We start from the raw sequence: 16,619 nt of genomic DNA, 5'->3' as shown, positions 1-16,619 counted from the left end.
CAAAAAAATAATTAACTATGTTGGGGATAATAAAAGGCTCAGAATGAAATGTAACACATTTCAGGATTTTACTGCATGAGTAGATACTCTTGTTAAGACCCATGAGATCTATCATGTAGCATAGGAAAAAGGATGATACACATTGGTTCAATTTTAGAAGTGAAAATGAAAATATTCAATAAAGATAATCTTGACTTGCATATCTATTAAGGTGAAAGCTAGAGTATAATGTAGGAGTTTAGTAACAAATCCATTATGCTTTCTAATGTGCAATTAGCCTGAAGGACTATTTTGAAGCTGGACATATTTGACTACATTCCTTATTATATAATTGCCTCTAAATTAAATCCAATGACATCTTTATGTCAGTGCTTACGTCAATTGCATTTTTAAAACAATAGTAATTTTTGCCAGATTTTTGTCTTTTAACCACAGTGGATTAATTTAGGACCAAGCTTAAATCAAATTTATGATTTATTGCACACACACACACATTCATGCATATACACACAAAGACATGTTCTTGAGCAAAATGGAATAGTTCTCTGTACAATTCAAAAAGACGAGTGATTGCCTATAATATTATGTATTTTATAGAAAGGTTTTGCAGAATGGATATTATTTTCCAGGATTGTGATCAATGGATTTGTCAGAGGTCATGAAATTTTTCTTTGCAGCATATGAGAGTATGTCCACATATTGAATTGCCTGCCTCAGTTCTATTCCAGCTAGTCTCTGGAGTCTGTTTATCACACACCATGCATGGAAATGGAATCATAAACAACTCCACAAGTTTGAGGAGCCTGAGCACTAATCACTTTTATATTATCCTTGATAAAATCTGAACACTAAATGTTGTGGTTTAAGAAGATTAAAAGGTACTAATCCTTCCTGGGGTCAGTGACAATTTTAAACTATTCCATGTTGGGAGCCCCAATGGATACATGCCAAGACACTTGACAGGATTAAATAAACACTCAGCATATTCATATACATTTATATTATTTTCTATTTCTTTCACCCATTCTTTTTTTTTTCACCCATTCTTTTATTGTCTTTTAATTTTTATTTAAGTGACTGCTATCCCATGCAATAGCATAAAAATCTGTATTGCTGACTTGCTTTTGGATTACTTCCTCTAGGATATCATGTGACTCTATAATTTGGGGGGATACTATCATAATGAATGTTATATGAAGTTTATAAAGCCTTCTAAAATAGCCCATTCATTTAAAATGCAAATGAATTTGGTCTATTTTAAGAACATATTTAATTAAAAAAATAGCCAGGCATAGGACCAAAAATATTATAAAATTATAAATTATACTTCATTTAAAACTGATAAAAATATTAGGATGTTTTAAGTGGTCACATTTTAAAGATAAGGACATCAAGAGGTTAGATAGCATGCCCAACACTGTTGTAAGTGGTTGGTTCAGATTTCAAACCCAAGTGGTCTAGTTCCAGAAAGTATACACTTTGTCTGTCTGTCTGCCTTCCTTCCTTCCTTCCTTCCTTCCTTCCTTCCTTCCTTCCTTCTTTCTTTCTCTTTTTTCTTTTTTTTTTTGAGAGAAAATGCACATGCCTGCGCAAATGTTCACTGAGGGTAGAGCAGGGGGCTGGACAGAGAGAAATATTAAGCAGCCTCCATGGCCAGTGCAGAGCCCCTTGGGGATCAATCTCAGGATCCCAAGATCATGACCTGAGCCAAACTGAAGAGTGGGACGCTTAACCGCCTGAGCCACTCTGGTGCCCCATTAGCCTTCTTTGTAAGAGTATCTGATCCTTTTTTCTTTTCTTTTTTTTTTTTTTTTGTAAGTAATTAGTCTTTTGTCTTTGGATTCCATATCTTGGGGTTGTATAATAGAAGAGGGGGACAGAAGATGAATTACAAAATGGAAATGGAAATGGGAGGGCTTCCCCTGCCCTTTCGTCTCTTCCTTCACATAAAGAGTTGTTTCAGGCAAAAGGTCAGCTGACCCAGGTAATCATGTTAGCCCCTTACTCCCCAATTTAACATTTTTTTTCTCAGTGGGAAGAGCTTGGAAATCTTGAGGGAGGATTTAATACACTTAATTGTTGACAAATATGTTAATTACTGTGGAAATGCCATATGAAAAACTGAATTTTAAATGTCATAAGTCACAAACCCTGCTGGAGCTCTGCCACTTGTAGATTCATGATTGGGAAAGGAATAACTGTGGGATGATTTTAGGAGTAAAATGATAATTTTATTTATCATTTTAATAAATGGGGAAAAGGGAAAGGGAAAAGGATAATAACTCCATTCAGAAAAATCTAAAAATCTAGAGCTAATGTAAGAAACAAGCCACTCATAAACTCCAGACCTCGTGGGCATTTCAGCTCAATTTTATTGTTCTTAAATCCTAATTTGTCCTTGGTGGGAGGTTTGCAGATGATCTTGGCTTTAGGATTCTCATGCCAACCTTAACCTCTCACTCAATCTGGAGACAGTCCTAAGAGATCACCTCTGGTATCAGCTTGGTTGATCGTTTTCTCTAAGTTTTCTTTTTTTTTTTTTATTATTTATTTTTATGATAGTCATACAGAGAGAGAGAGAGAGAGGCAGAGACACAGGCAGAGGGAGAAGCAGGCTCCATGCACCGGGAGCCTGATGTGGGATTCGATCCCGGGTCTCCAGGATCGCGCCCTGGGCCAAGGGCAGGCGCCAAACTGCTGCGCCACCCAGGGATCCCTAAGTTTTCTTTTTTCATTTTCATAAACACGTCTTGGCTACTCTTAAATGTTAACACATATATCAACCTGGTTTCTTCTTTTAGCAGTCTATATTTTGTTGTATTGAGGTTCCATTGTATAAGTATATCATCAGTATTCTCATCAACAGAATATTTATTTCTGATGTTTTTCCTTAATAATTCTTAAAAACACCATATGCACATGTGTAGATGTTACTCTAGAATCTCTGTTAAAAATTGGTACATAGGCATTTTAAATTTTAATAGATACTTTCAAATTGCACCGCAAAATAGTGAAACAGATTCACATATATAGAAGGGATAGATGAGATAATATATTTCAACGTTTACATAATTTTTTGTTTCATACTATTCCAAGGCTTTTTGTATCATCAATCTATATAATTTTGTTAATGTTTAACTTAGGTCAGATCTTAAAATTTTTAACCGTTTTGTTAGATGAAAACGACATCTTGTTTTTGTTTTTATTTTCTAGGTTCTCGATAATAATTTTATATAACAGAGTCTAACACTTTTTGCATTTTTCTTCTGCTTATGTAAACTCTATACATTAATATAAAGTATTCCCATTAACCTCACTACTTAAAAATGAATTCATCCAATGGCATAAACTTTGCTTATTTTCACTAATTGAGATGATAGCATCCTAGATATTTTAATTTAGTAGAGATTATATAAAATCGTGTTTAAGTTTGATTACATTTGAATAGTTGAAATTATAGGAGCAAATAATACAGTATGAATTTAGTTTACTATTAAATATCTTGTGTATAATTTTCTCAGGTTCTTGGTTAAAAAAAACCTTCAAAATACTGAAAAATTGATAAATTAACATTTTAAAAATAATTAGTACAGATCTTGGAACTAAGAAGGTTTCAAGACATGTTAGCACATTGACTTTTCATCTTGCTGTTACTATTACCATTTTCATTATTTTTGCTTAAGCTAGATAAATTAGAACCATTGATCAGTTTATAGCATTTTAGATACATACAACTAAATTAAATCGTATATTTCAGTAGATATGAATTTCATGGAAAGAAGTTCTACAAATAAGAGTGTTGGATTTCAATATATGCTTTGGACTGCTGCTATGTGCAGCAGTTTGGCTGCTATGTGCTATTTAAAAACAAAATATTTAGTCTGTGGTAATGTCTCTGAAAGGTTGGTTAAATGAAATTTTAAAAAATTACCTAATACAGGATAAAATGTTTTTGTGGCATTTTAATCAAGATCATTATTGAAGGGAGTAAATGATTATTATGAGAAAATGGTATAATTTGAGTTGGAAAAATAAATCATTAGCCACCAAGGAATTCTAGGGCAGCACTACCTTCATCCAAGTACCAAAAGCCATGAAGTTAGGGCTTGGAGCTAGTATTAGGGGGAGAAAAAAAAGAGAGAACCAAGTATTTATAAAATAGGACTATTCATATTTAGTATTAAGTCTAAAGAGCTGAAATAAATTAAGAATGATGAAAAAAATTAAGAATGACGTATTTCAGGCAGCCCCGGTGGCTTAGTGGTTTAGTGCCGACTTCAGCCCAAGGCATGACCCAGGAGATCCAGGATCAAGTCCCACGTCAGGCTCCCTGCGTGGAGCCTGCTTCTCCCTCTGCCTGTGTCTCTGCCTCTCTCTCTCTTTCTGTGTCTCTCATGAATAAATAAATAAAATCTTTTAAAAAAATGACGTATTTTGACAGATATATCCATATCAGAGAGGAAGCTGATATTATTCTGTCTTCTGGTCCAAAGTCTTTGTCTCTACTCCCTGCTAACCTTTTCAGCTGTGCTCACCAAAATTCTTGGAAACCATTAATATAAAGATAAACTATATCCAAGGAAATATGATTGGGATTTTATGTTGAATGCGTGTACTAACATGTTCTGTAAACTGAAAAAGCTACTTACTCCTCTGTTCTGTTTCCCCTTTCATAAAATGGCTATGGAAATATTATCAATAATATTGTAAAAAAATTAAACACTGAAACATGTAAACTTTAGAAATTAAATTTATTTCCAATTATTATTTTATTTGGATTGTAAATATATATGTTACATATAGTTACATGCAACTTTGCTTATGTTTTACTTCCATTTTTGTAAACATTTATATCTATACATGCATCTTTATCATTTTACCTATACAAGTTTTTCATATGTCTACTTACTTGATTAACACCTCTTCAAAGATAGATATGTGTCTAATTTGTCTCTATCTCTGAATAGGGATATTGTGTTGTACTTGAAAAATATTTAATGAATTATCAAAATCTGTAAAAGAGAAACTTTAAATAAAATTAAAAAATAGGCAATCTGACTAATCAAGGGACTTTAATAGCTCTGATTGTTATAAGAATCAATATGTGAAGACATAATTCATAGTATGAGTGTGTAGGGCTGATTCCAGGTTTTCATTTACTTCAATTATAAAAGGACTTATGGAATAATACCCCAAAGATGAACTGTCCTTTGCTAAAAACAAAACAAAACAAAACAAAAAACAAAAACAAAACCTGTTATGCTTTTTCTCTAGACATATAGAAAACTTGGGTCACATGAGGTAAGTCCTCCACCCAACTTTGTAATTTCACACTTGTGTATCTTGGATTCCTGGCAAATGTATTATTCATGTTTTTTTTTCCTCTTTTGAATATTTGTTTTCATTATTGAGTTTTCAACTTGGCCTGCTCAGCCTCCATGAAAGTAAGTTTTGTTTCTTAATATGCCAAGGCCTTTGTATCATTCTTCTATCAGATTATATTTCTTGGCCTTGAGTATTTCACTGCTTTTCCTTATTTTCTCCATTTATTATTTGATTTTAATTTTCCTTTTTGATATCTTGTTAAATCATTCTCTTTCTATTGTTTTACTTCCTTTATCATTTAAAAGTTTCTAATTTTGTATCCTTACTGTCATCTCAAAGAAAATTTTGGGTTTGGTTTGTTTTCTAATTTATATACTCAACACTCAAAAGGATTTAGAGATGATTGCATTTAATTTCCTCATTTTACAAATAAGGAAAAAGCCTCACATGTGAACACTCTGTGCTGAATAGCCATTCGGAGTGGGTAATGAGTTGTTCCCAGTCTGGTTCCACTTTTGTTCAACTATGCAATATTTTATTGCTTTTAAATATAAATATTTTTAAAGCATGTATTGATTATCCCCCAAAGAGCACATTTCGTGTTTAATATTTTACATAGATTATTTGTTATTTGTTCCTTACAACAGCCTTGTGAGGTCATAGCATCTTAATTTTGTGGTTACACAGCTGACAGAATCAGAGGATGAAGCAATATCTCAAAGTGTTTTCCTAGTTTCTTTATTGTTTTTACTTTAACCATTTAGGTGCACATTCTTTTCTGCATTATTTATTTTGATTTTTCATTGCCTCCTGCAAGTCATTTAAACAGATGTTGACATCAAAGAATATTTAATAAAATACTGAAGTGCAGAATTGTGAAGAATAGCCAAATGAAGATGTTCATCCTTTCATCAGAGAAATTAAACTCACTTTAGAAAACAGTCTATGGAGTTCTCCAAATTGACATTCATTTTTAGCTTATACCGTTTTAGAATGTTTCTGAAATACAGACGGCAAGCTGCAAATATTCCTTACTCACATAAATTATGGAGTCATTTTCTAGTGAAAACAGATAGTTGGAAATCTGTAACAAAATAAATGTATTTTGTTCTCATAAACAGTGATGCTGCAGGCTGTGATGTTTGTTCCCAAACAGGGATGATGGTTATTACCAAGAAATGGTTCAATTTGGTTGGCACTACTCTGTTTTGTCAAGTATGAAGAAAATAAAGAATATACTCACATTGTTTTGAGTAAAAGTTTTCTTTGAGAAGAATAAAAGATGTGATGTATAGACCCATTTGCTCCCTTATGAAGTAATTTTAAACATATTTTAGTTACATAGGTCCAATGCTGTTACCACTAGATGGGAAATGGGTTTAAACAGAATAACAAATATCTGAATATAAAGTTTTGCATCATGGCAAGAAGGGTGAAACTGCTATGACTCTCAGAAAAGCAGAATCAAATTACAAGCCAATCATCTATAAGATCTGATTATTTAAAATTACTAAGTTAACTTAGGTAGGAGGGTTGTCCAACCTATGGAAAATACATTATAACCAGGAGTTAAATTAAGACTTTCTTTTTATTAGTTTATCTTAGTTATCTTCTGCTCATATCTCGTACTTAAATGAAAAAAATAATGGACACACACACCCAAAGAAACACAGAGAGATATGTATGGATATATATATAAACATAATCATAAAGCAATTGTGGAAAAATAAAAATATTAAAGGAATTGAACACATAAATCAAATCTACAGTGTTATACCTCCTCACTGCCAGGAGATATTTATCAAAAAGAAAAAGGAAAAATATATGATTTTCAAATAGTTTTGGGTATTTATTGCAGAGAATATTCTTTCACTATAAATACACTGCACGGTATCATAAGAAAATAAACATATGGGCAGCCCGGTTGGCTCAGCGGTTTAGCGCTGTCTTGGGCCTAGGGTGTGATCCTGAAGACCCGGGATCAAGTCCCATGTCGGGCTCCCTGCATGGAGCCTGCTTCTCCCTCTGCCTGTGTCTCCGCCTCTCTCTCTCTCTCTCTCATGAATAAATAAATAGAATCTTAAAAAAAATAAGCATATATAAATGTTGAGGGCAAATTGCTTACTTGCTTACAAAATTCTATTAATTTACATAGGCTATAAAATTACAGTTTTAGTTAGTTTTTTACATTTCTGGTCAATCTTTAAGGATAAAATAGTTAAAGCATGCAATTTTTCCTTTTTTATTAGCTGAGAAATATGTTTTTATTACCTTGTAAAATATATAAATTCTCTATTTTTAATACCATGATTTCAAGATAAGCTAAATAGGGGCCAGGCCTATGCTGTTCATACACTTCTGAGCACTCTTACCACCCAAAAAGGCGAATAGATGTCTTCGTGTTTGTACTATAATCGCCTCTGTATTTTTATCACTTATTGGTAAGAACAATTTGCTACATAGCAATAATAAAACAGAATGTAATCAAATGTCACTATGGTCTGTTATACTGCAGTAATGTCAGATAAGAATAATAGGTTTCATAAAATGCTGGGCAAATCTTGGAACAACCTTATTCAGTTGGTGTTCAGATTCATGACCCAATAAAACTTATTCATATACATTTGGTATACACACATTGATACACAATAAGCTATGTCTGTGATTTTATTTAATTGTATAGATTCTTTTCCCATAGTGGGTTATTGAAGGATTTTATTAAATAAGACTCTGTGAGCCAAAATCCCTCAAAAGATTTGAAATCAAGTATAATAATAAGGAGAAAATCTATTTAGTAGTTTTTAATTCCAATGTCCTTTTCTAGAGGAGAAAAAAAAATCCCCAGTATTATACTTTATAGTCCCAAGATACAAGGTTTTCAATAGACTCATCAATGTCAGGAAAATTTAGGTGGTTATATAACATAAATTCAACGACAAAAGTGTCACTCTAGGCCTAAAATTGTTATGCCTACAGTCATCAGTACCCAAATTGTCCTTCACCTTCCAGGTTCTGTTGAAACTTTCAGAACTTAAACCCTGGCCTTCAGTCTGGTGAAACTCTAACCCCTTCCTTCTCCTGTGCTATCTGTATAGAGTGATACACAATGTATAGGAAGGAGATACCTGAATATGTCCCCCTCCCCCCAAATGCTTCAGTAAAAAGAGAAGGAAAGATTCATGAATTTAGGCTGTGAAGTTTCACTATGAAATTTTAGTGGCCGTTGTGTACAAAGTAAACAAATTTATTTATTTGTTTTTTCTATCATTTTTTAAAAATTCTCTTTCATTTTTTTCTCCTGGTCTTCTGTTATCCTTTGTACAGGTTGCTTCTTCAATCCCTCCATGTTCCTGGTTTGTAGTTTTCTTAGCTCTTCTGCATATGAATCCTTCTGTAAGTTGTGCCAATAGTATCATGGGAGACATTTTTCTTCTTCTTTGGCTTGAGGGTTTTGTCATTTTCATAGATAATTTCTAAAGATCATCTAATGCCAGATGTGTCCTCCTCAGAACCAGATCCAAAGAAGGCCCCATCTCTTCCAATTTGATCCTTGGTGTTCTGCAACCAGATTTCTTCAACACCAACTTATAGCTTTGGAAATAAATCTTCCCATTCAGTGCAGAGAAGTGCAGAACATATTCTAAACCAGCCAGATGGATATTTGTTACAGTGGGGCTTCCGAAGAAATCAATAGGAAGAATTTTCAGCCTTCTCTAGTCTTCTGTTTCATCAAAATCATCACCAGCAAATATTAATGTGGGTGTTTTTCCCTTAGGACATTTACTATTCTTAATATCTTTTAGAGAGGCAAACTTCCCAATACCTAATTCAATCATATCCAGCACATGGTAGTCTTATATGCGACCTATTACTAGATTATATGACCACTTCTTTACTGTGGGAACCAAACATAAATAAAGAACAATCTGACTTCTTTGAAAAGAATTCCAATGATGTCTGATTCTCAAATGGTCTTGTAATGTTTTTCTTTTCTTTCTTTTCTTTTCTTTTCTTTTTTTCTTTTTTTTTTTTAAGATTTTATTTTTTTTCATGAGAGACAGAGAGAGAGAGAGGCAGAGACACAGGCAGAGGGAGAAGCAGGCTCCATGCAGGGAGCCTGATGTGGGACTCGATCCCAGGACCCCAGGATCACACCCTGAGCCAAAGGCAGAGGCTCAACCACTGAGCCTCCCAGGTGTCCCATGTTTTTCTTTTTATACAGAACACCATACGGTTTTTTCAGTGCATACACATCTCTAATTACTGTGTCACCATTAAATTTGCATTTCCCCCTTTAATCAGCATAGCATTTTTAATATTTTCACTGAGTTTCGGTTCTTTCTTCTCAAGGAATCTCTTAGCTCTTTTCGTTTTGGGCTTTACAACTCAATCCAAAGCGTCCATGACTACCACAATGCGAATCGGAAGGAACGCCCAAAGTAAACAAATTTATAAGGTCAAACATGCTGTATAACATTTGGCATAAAGTTTCCTTTCTTCCAAGAAGAACGATTTTTAGTCTACGTTCCCAAACTCATCAACCTATCAGTGCCAATTCAGTTATATTTATGTGTGATTTGGAATGATGAGCAACACCATGGAGAGTTGTGGATTTGATGGTTTCTAGAAAGATAAAACTTTGCTTAAGTCATTCAGATTTAATTTAAAAAATTCATATTGTCTGATCAAACAAAATCTCTGCCTTCTAGATTCTTCAATATGTGACCTCTGAAGAGAGAAGCCCAGGGGATTTATTACTAAGACTGTAATCCTAAATATCCAAGTAGAACATAAAAACGCATCTGATCCCTCCCTGTATAGTAGAATAATGAATAGTAAAATAGGGGGATTTGCTCTTCTTCCAAGGCAAATGATCACTTTCGTACTCTGGGCTTGATGGGTATGTATGTATGTCCTCCAGTATGTTGTATTAGGAGTTTGAGGAGTAGCAATCAAAGGGAAAAACCAGGGCAAAAGCCATGCTCTTCAGTGCCTATTTTGTCTTCATGAAATAAATACATGAATGTAGAGAAAATTAACTTTTGTTTGAAGAAAATGCTAGACTTCAGCACTTTATCTAGTCTCCTGACCTCAAACTCCATCTAGATGCTAAAGACACCCATTTGAATGTCTCTGTCCTTGAACTCTCCCCTGAACATAGACTTATATAAACTTATAAACTGCTTAGACGCTATATTTAGTGAAGCACTAGCTAAACTGTCATAAAACAGAGACCCCATATTACACTGATGTAAGCAATCAGTTAATCTCTCTGATGGATATGATCAGGGTTAATAGGACAACTCATCACATTTAGTGATAAGAGAAACAGAGGAACACACATAATATTCTTTTAAGGGCACAATCTGATGCTGGCATAAATAATTTTCTCTTATACTCCATGGCCCATGACTAAGTCACATAGCTTTAAGAGAGGCTGAGAAATATCTCAGCTACATTCAGGAGATCTGTTCCTAGGGAGGAAAGAATGAATATGGATGGACTCTCAGTAGTTATCAGACAGCAGATATCCCATACGTATCTATAAGCTTAATATGCCCAAAAATGGAGCTCTTGATGTTTCCTTCTAAACATGCTTCCTCTATAGTTTGTCCCATTTTCTTGTAAATATGAGGTATATTCTTTGAGTTGCTCAAGATCAAAATCTTGGGGTTGCCTAGAGTTCTTTTCCTTTTTATTGTTGTTGTTGTTCCTGACTTTAAATTTTTTCTGCCAGGAAATGTTGCCATCCCTTCATTCTATTAAAAAAAATAATCTTTTATGTTTCTTTACCTCCTCTGCTTCTGCCATGGTCCCAACCTCATTTACTTCTCACCTGGATTGTTAGAATAGCCTCCAAACTGGTCTTCCTGTTACCAGCCTTGCCTTGCAATAGTCTATTCTGCACGCAGCAATGGCAATGCTGCTTTTCCAATTGTGAGACTCTTCTGCTCAGATATGCTCACTCTTAGTTAAATAGCTCACAAGGCTCTACATGGTCTACCTCTTTCCTCTGAAAGCTTCAACCCCTACCCCCCTTCCCTCTCTGCATTCCAGCCAGACTGCCCTGTCCTCTTAGCTATTCCTCAAGCACACCAAACACCTTTCCTCTTCATGGCCTTTGAAGCTTCTATTCTCTTTGCTTGAAATTGTTAAATTGTTCTCTTATCCTGTTTCTGGGTTTTTGTTGTTGTTGTTGTTGTTGTTTGTTTGTTTGTTTGTTTTTACTTCAAGCCACTTTTCAAATGATACTTTTTCAGAGAGACCTTTCAGATCAGGCCTGACTCTGACCATTGTATGCACAATGGTAAATATGCGAAAACCAACTACATTTCCACACATAAACAGAAGACACATAATTGATACTTCATGTATCTGACACCAATTAATTGGCCTTTCTTTCAAAGTGAGATTTCTGTTGTAACTTATTTATCTGGAATTGGAATTTTATATGTACACGCATGTGTATATATCAGCTCTCTCTCACTTTTCCTTATTTTACTACATTTCATAAAACCTATATGTACAGTTTTTAAGTATGTAAGTACATATATAAAACATGCTAAAATATTTAAGTGCACTGAACGTAGTAGTTTCCCCCAAATCATCAGTTGAGGTAGGCTATAGTCAGAATAGTGGCCCTTCAAAGATGTCCAGATATGAATCCCTGAAGTTTGTGATAGCTTATGTTGCAAAGGGGAATGAAGGTTCCAGGTAGAATTAAGTTTGCTACTCAGTTGACCTTAAAATATTAAGATAATTCTGGATTATCTGGGTGTGCCCAAAGTAACCACAATGGTTTTTACAAGTCTAAGAGAGGGACAGGGAGAGAGTCTGAGTAATGGCAAATACAAAGGACTTGGTCTTATGTTGGCTTTGAAGGTCGATGAAGGGGCCACAACCCAAGGAATGCAGACAACCTGTAGGAGCTGAAGAAGGCAGATTCTTTTCCACAGCCTCTAGAAGCATTTGAGCCCTGCTGACACCCTGATTTTAGCCCAGTGAGACCCATTCTAGACTTGTGACCACCAAAATTGTGAGATAATAAATGTGTAGTTTAAAGCCACTAGGTTTGTGATAAACTAATAAGAAACTAAGATTTTAAAGTTCAATATAATTTGAATATTTTCTCAACTAAGGTATTTGCTTGAGTTGGTGATTCTTAAAACATCAATGAGGATTCATTCTTCTGTTCAATTACACTAATAAAATAGAAACAAGAAAACAAAGAACTTGCCTCACTTCATGCCTAATCTACTATAGAACCTGTTTTTCCATAAATGCTAATTCTGCATTTGTGAGGCAGTGTAATTGTTTTCTGTTGGTCAGTGACTACCAAATCTTTTAGTCTGACATAGAAAAAGTAGATTTGGGAACTACTTTTCTTTTACAGATTCCACAATGAAATTGTCTAAGTTTTATTTAAAACTGGTAAATGTAGTGAATACCAGAAAATTAGTAGAAAAATATGTTTTTATGAGTTCAAGTAAGATTTGTGATAATAAAATAGATCTAAATTTTGTGTTTTACTTCTTCAAAACCATTAATAAGCTGTAGGATAATATTGATCAAGCAATCATTAAAATTTATTTAGCACTGTGAGTCAAACACTATGCTATTTTATATGCATATATTATGCCTGTATGTTATCCTAGTGAAAAGCCTTTATGATAAATTCTAGAATAAGATAAATAAGATAAATATAGAATTCTAGAATTCTAGAATAAGAAAACTAAGGCAAAGAAAAATGAGAAAAGATGCTTAAGGTCCAACAGCTAGTAAGTATTTTGGAGAAAGATCCTCCTAGAATTTCCAGCTAAGTATGTGTCCATTGTATGATTTAAAATCTTGAACTGCTATGAGTTAAACAATCTCAGGGAGATGGAGGGTTAGTGTTCAAGCATTTATATGAGCTCATTACTCTTTGAGTTTTCTGTGTTTACAGTTTTCCATTTTCTACATTTCACGAGAGTTAGTTTATGTTATGCTCTGGGTGCATGTCTGTGTGTGAGCGTGTGTGTTGCCTCTGCAGCTGCTGAACATGCACCTGCATCAGCCTGAATCCTGCTAAAACCCACTATTAGTGCATATTATCTGGGGGTACTTGGAATGGTATTTGCTTGCCTTTGACATTAATAGCTGACCCTAATGTTCCTTTATCTTTAAACAGCCCATCTTCTTTTTAGAATATTCTTCCTATAGGGCTATATTTAGCTAATAGTTTGATGTGTTGTCATTTTATTCTCCAACTACCTTCGAGTTTTAGCAATTTAAAATCTGTTTGACATAATGAAAAACATGTCTCTAGGATATATTGGCAGTTGTGTTTCTTTTCTTGTTAAACCTGGTCATCCATACAACCAAGAAGATGAGCTTTAAGTAAAGGTGATATTTTCTTTTTTCATTGTATGTAATCAGTGCTGCAGAGCAAAAGATAGATATTTTTAACACAAACTTTTCTCCTGATCAATATGTTGTTTAAGAGAAAAATTAACCAGTGCCACAAATGGATAAAATATTATGTTCTGTGTTGAGTTTTTGTCTGTTTTCATTTTGTTTTTGTCAGTCACCTACATATTCATAGAGTACCCATTTCAATAGGAACTATGTATGAAACTTCAGTTATTTATTCAAGTACATGAAAGATAGTTAGAAAACCAACTACATTTCCACACATAAACAGAAGACACATAATTGATACTTCATGTATCTGACACCAATTAATTGGCCTTTCTTTCAAAGTAAGATTTCTGTTGTAACTTATTTATCTGGAATTGGAATTTTATATTTTGCTTAGATTCCTCTTTTTTCTTTTTTTGTCTCCAAGATCACTTTCCAGGGAATAATTCAAGCTGATTGAATCTGGCCAACTACTTTGGGATATGATGTTTAATTAACCATTCTAAAATAAAGTTGCAAATACAAAGCTTAATTTTATTATTTTAATTAGTCACATGATTAATTATTGGGAGCCTTCAAATCATGTTTTTGGAACTATGGGTGATAACATTTATCTTGCACTCAGGAATCTGATTGATTAGAATGAAGTGAGGGGAAATTGTAGGGGATTTGAAGGAAAAGAGATTTGTAAGTTATTGTAATAAACGGTGAAAAAAGAGAGCAGAGAATGTAATAGGATTATATGTGAAGCATTCTGGAAGACACTTTAATAGAATTATTTTTTAATATATTTCAATAAAATATGGTGTATGGATTGAAGTTACAGAGATAATTAGTTTCACTGAGTAAAATCTGTTATTTTCCTAAAACCTAGTAGTTAAGGTATATTTTAAATAATAGAAAAAATTGGTTTTAAATATAGTTTAAAACCACTTAAACTCTGAATTGGTTTTAAATAGAGTTGTTTCTCTTTGTTGCTCTTATTTCTAGCAGTTATATTACTATTGATTAAAATATCTAACTTTGAAAAAAAAATATCTAACTTTGTAATCTATGGTTTTTTTATTCCATGATAGTCTGATAATATATAAAGGGGAAATTGCTCGATTTTGAGACTTCATTTATTAATGTAGTAATATGCTTCATTTATTAATGTAGTAATATGCTTGATGACCAATCAATATGACTTGATTGGTCACAGGTATACAAAAATATTTGCTGAAAGATGGAAGATGAAATCAAACTTTCTAGAAAATTTAATAGCTCCTTTTTTCTTATGCCTATGTAGAACAGATACCATAGCTTAAAATAGTATTATATTTAAATTATTTGTATAATCACTTTATTATATGTCAGCTTTTACATATCAATAAATACTTTGTGCAGTATTATCTGGTGTGAAATAGGGACAAAATCCCAGAACTAATTGCAGATAGTAGAAATGTTTGTCTGTTATTTATTTGCTGTAATGTTTAGTGTTAAGGGGGAAAAACATCTCTTAAAATGTCACTAGACCTTTTCATTAGAAACAATTTCTACTTATTTATAATTTAATAAACATTTATTGACTGCTTTTGCAAGATAGGAGTAGAATCACTGTGGGGGCATATGAATAAACACATTCCAATTTATGCCCTCAAAGAAGTATATACTGTCCAACAAAGATGTCAGACATTTAAATTAAGCCTATAAATAAACAAAACAATACTGAAAAGGAGTGAGGGAATTGCATGCATATGAATTTGGAAGATGGTGAAACTTTCTAATTAAAAAAATCTATTTTGTAAATTCCAGAATCTAACAAAAATTATGACAAAAAATCAAACCAAGGTAGTACATAATTTCTGATAGAACCACACAATATTCTGTACCTATATTTCCAAAGGGTTGCATTTCGGTAAATAGAAATAAATAAATATATATATATATATGTATATATATATATATATATAAATTAAGTACTCTTGTTGTCTTTTGCCTTTACAAATGATGCTCATTGATACCACATCCTGTATTCATCTCTATAAGTGCCTGTATCAACTGGAGTTTTAATATCAAGGACAATAAAATATAGAAAAAAGTTATTAGGCTACAGGAGGCATCAGTTTTCTTTGACAATTCCAAAAATGCCAGATGTGTTCATAGTAATAAATACTCCCATTATGTGCAATACCTTTCACCTCTGAGACAATGATGTGGGAAAACACCACAGATGGCATCTGGATATGGGATAAACATCGTGCAAGTGGTGAGAAGGCCACGGTGAAAAGTATAGTTATGACAGTTATCCTTCGGCAGTCATTGGATGAGAAACATCCCCAGGTGGGTAATGCTTGCAGAAGGATATTTGGAGTGCTCCTTCAGGTTCTCTCCACGAGCTCCAACAGCAGGTCACTCTCTATTCGTGCCAGGATCAGCGCCCACACACAGTGTAACACCATGCACCTGTCATGCTTCCAGACAGGAGCTGATATATCTACTTACCAGACAGTCTCTTCTCTATCACAGAAAATGCCCATTTACAGAATGTAATTTCTATAAAAAGAGAGCAAAAACCCTAAGAGGTGAATAATATGAGGTTAAGAATAGCTAAATGAGGGATCCCTGGGTGGCGCAGCGGTTTGGCGCCTGCCTTTGGCCCAGGGCGCGATCCTGGAGACCCGGGATCGAATCCCACGTCAGGCTCCCGGTGCATGGAGCCTGCTTCTCCCTCTGCCTGTGTCTCTGCCTCTCTCTCTCTCTCTGTGACTATCATAAATAAATAAAAATTAAAAAAAAAAGTTTTAAGAATAGCTAAATGAATCACCCAAGGTCACAGGGCCAGAGGCACATACTCTGATTTTAGTCATCAAGAACATGATCCTTCCACCTTTTTAGAGCAGCATATTTTAGTG

At 33.8% G+C, this 16,619-nt stretch overlaps 1 protein-coding gene and 1 pseudogene across 7 annotated transcripts in view; one reads left to right on the top strand and one right to left on the bottom strand.

The window, feature by feature from the left end:
* The window catches only part of ERBB4 (erb-b2 receptor tyrosine kinase 4), a 1,096,742-nt gene that overhangs the window by 609,229 nt on the left and 470,894 nt on the right, over positions 1–16,619 (top strand). The gene's annotated exons all lie outside the window — the stretch shown is intronic.
* LOC121480801 lies at positions 8,606–9,729 on the bottom strand (annotated as a pseudogene).

Source organism: Vulpes lagopus, chromosome 22 (genome assembly GCF_018345385.1).
Source record: "Vulpes lagopus strain Blue_001 chromosome 22, ASM1834538v1, whole genome shotgun sequence".
NCBI lineage: Eukaryota > Metazoa > Chordata > Mammalia > Carnivora > Canidae > Vulpes > Vulpes lagopus.
The sequence above is the reverse complement of the archived record's forward strand: the minus strand, read 5'-3'. Positions and strand labels throughout refer to the sequence as shown.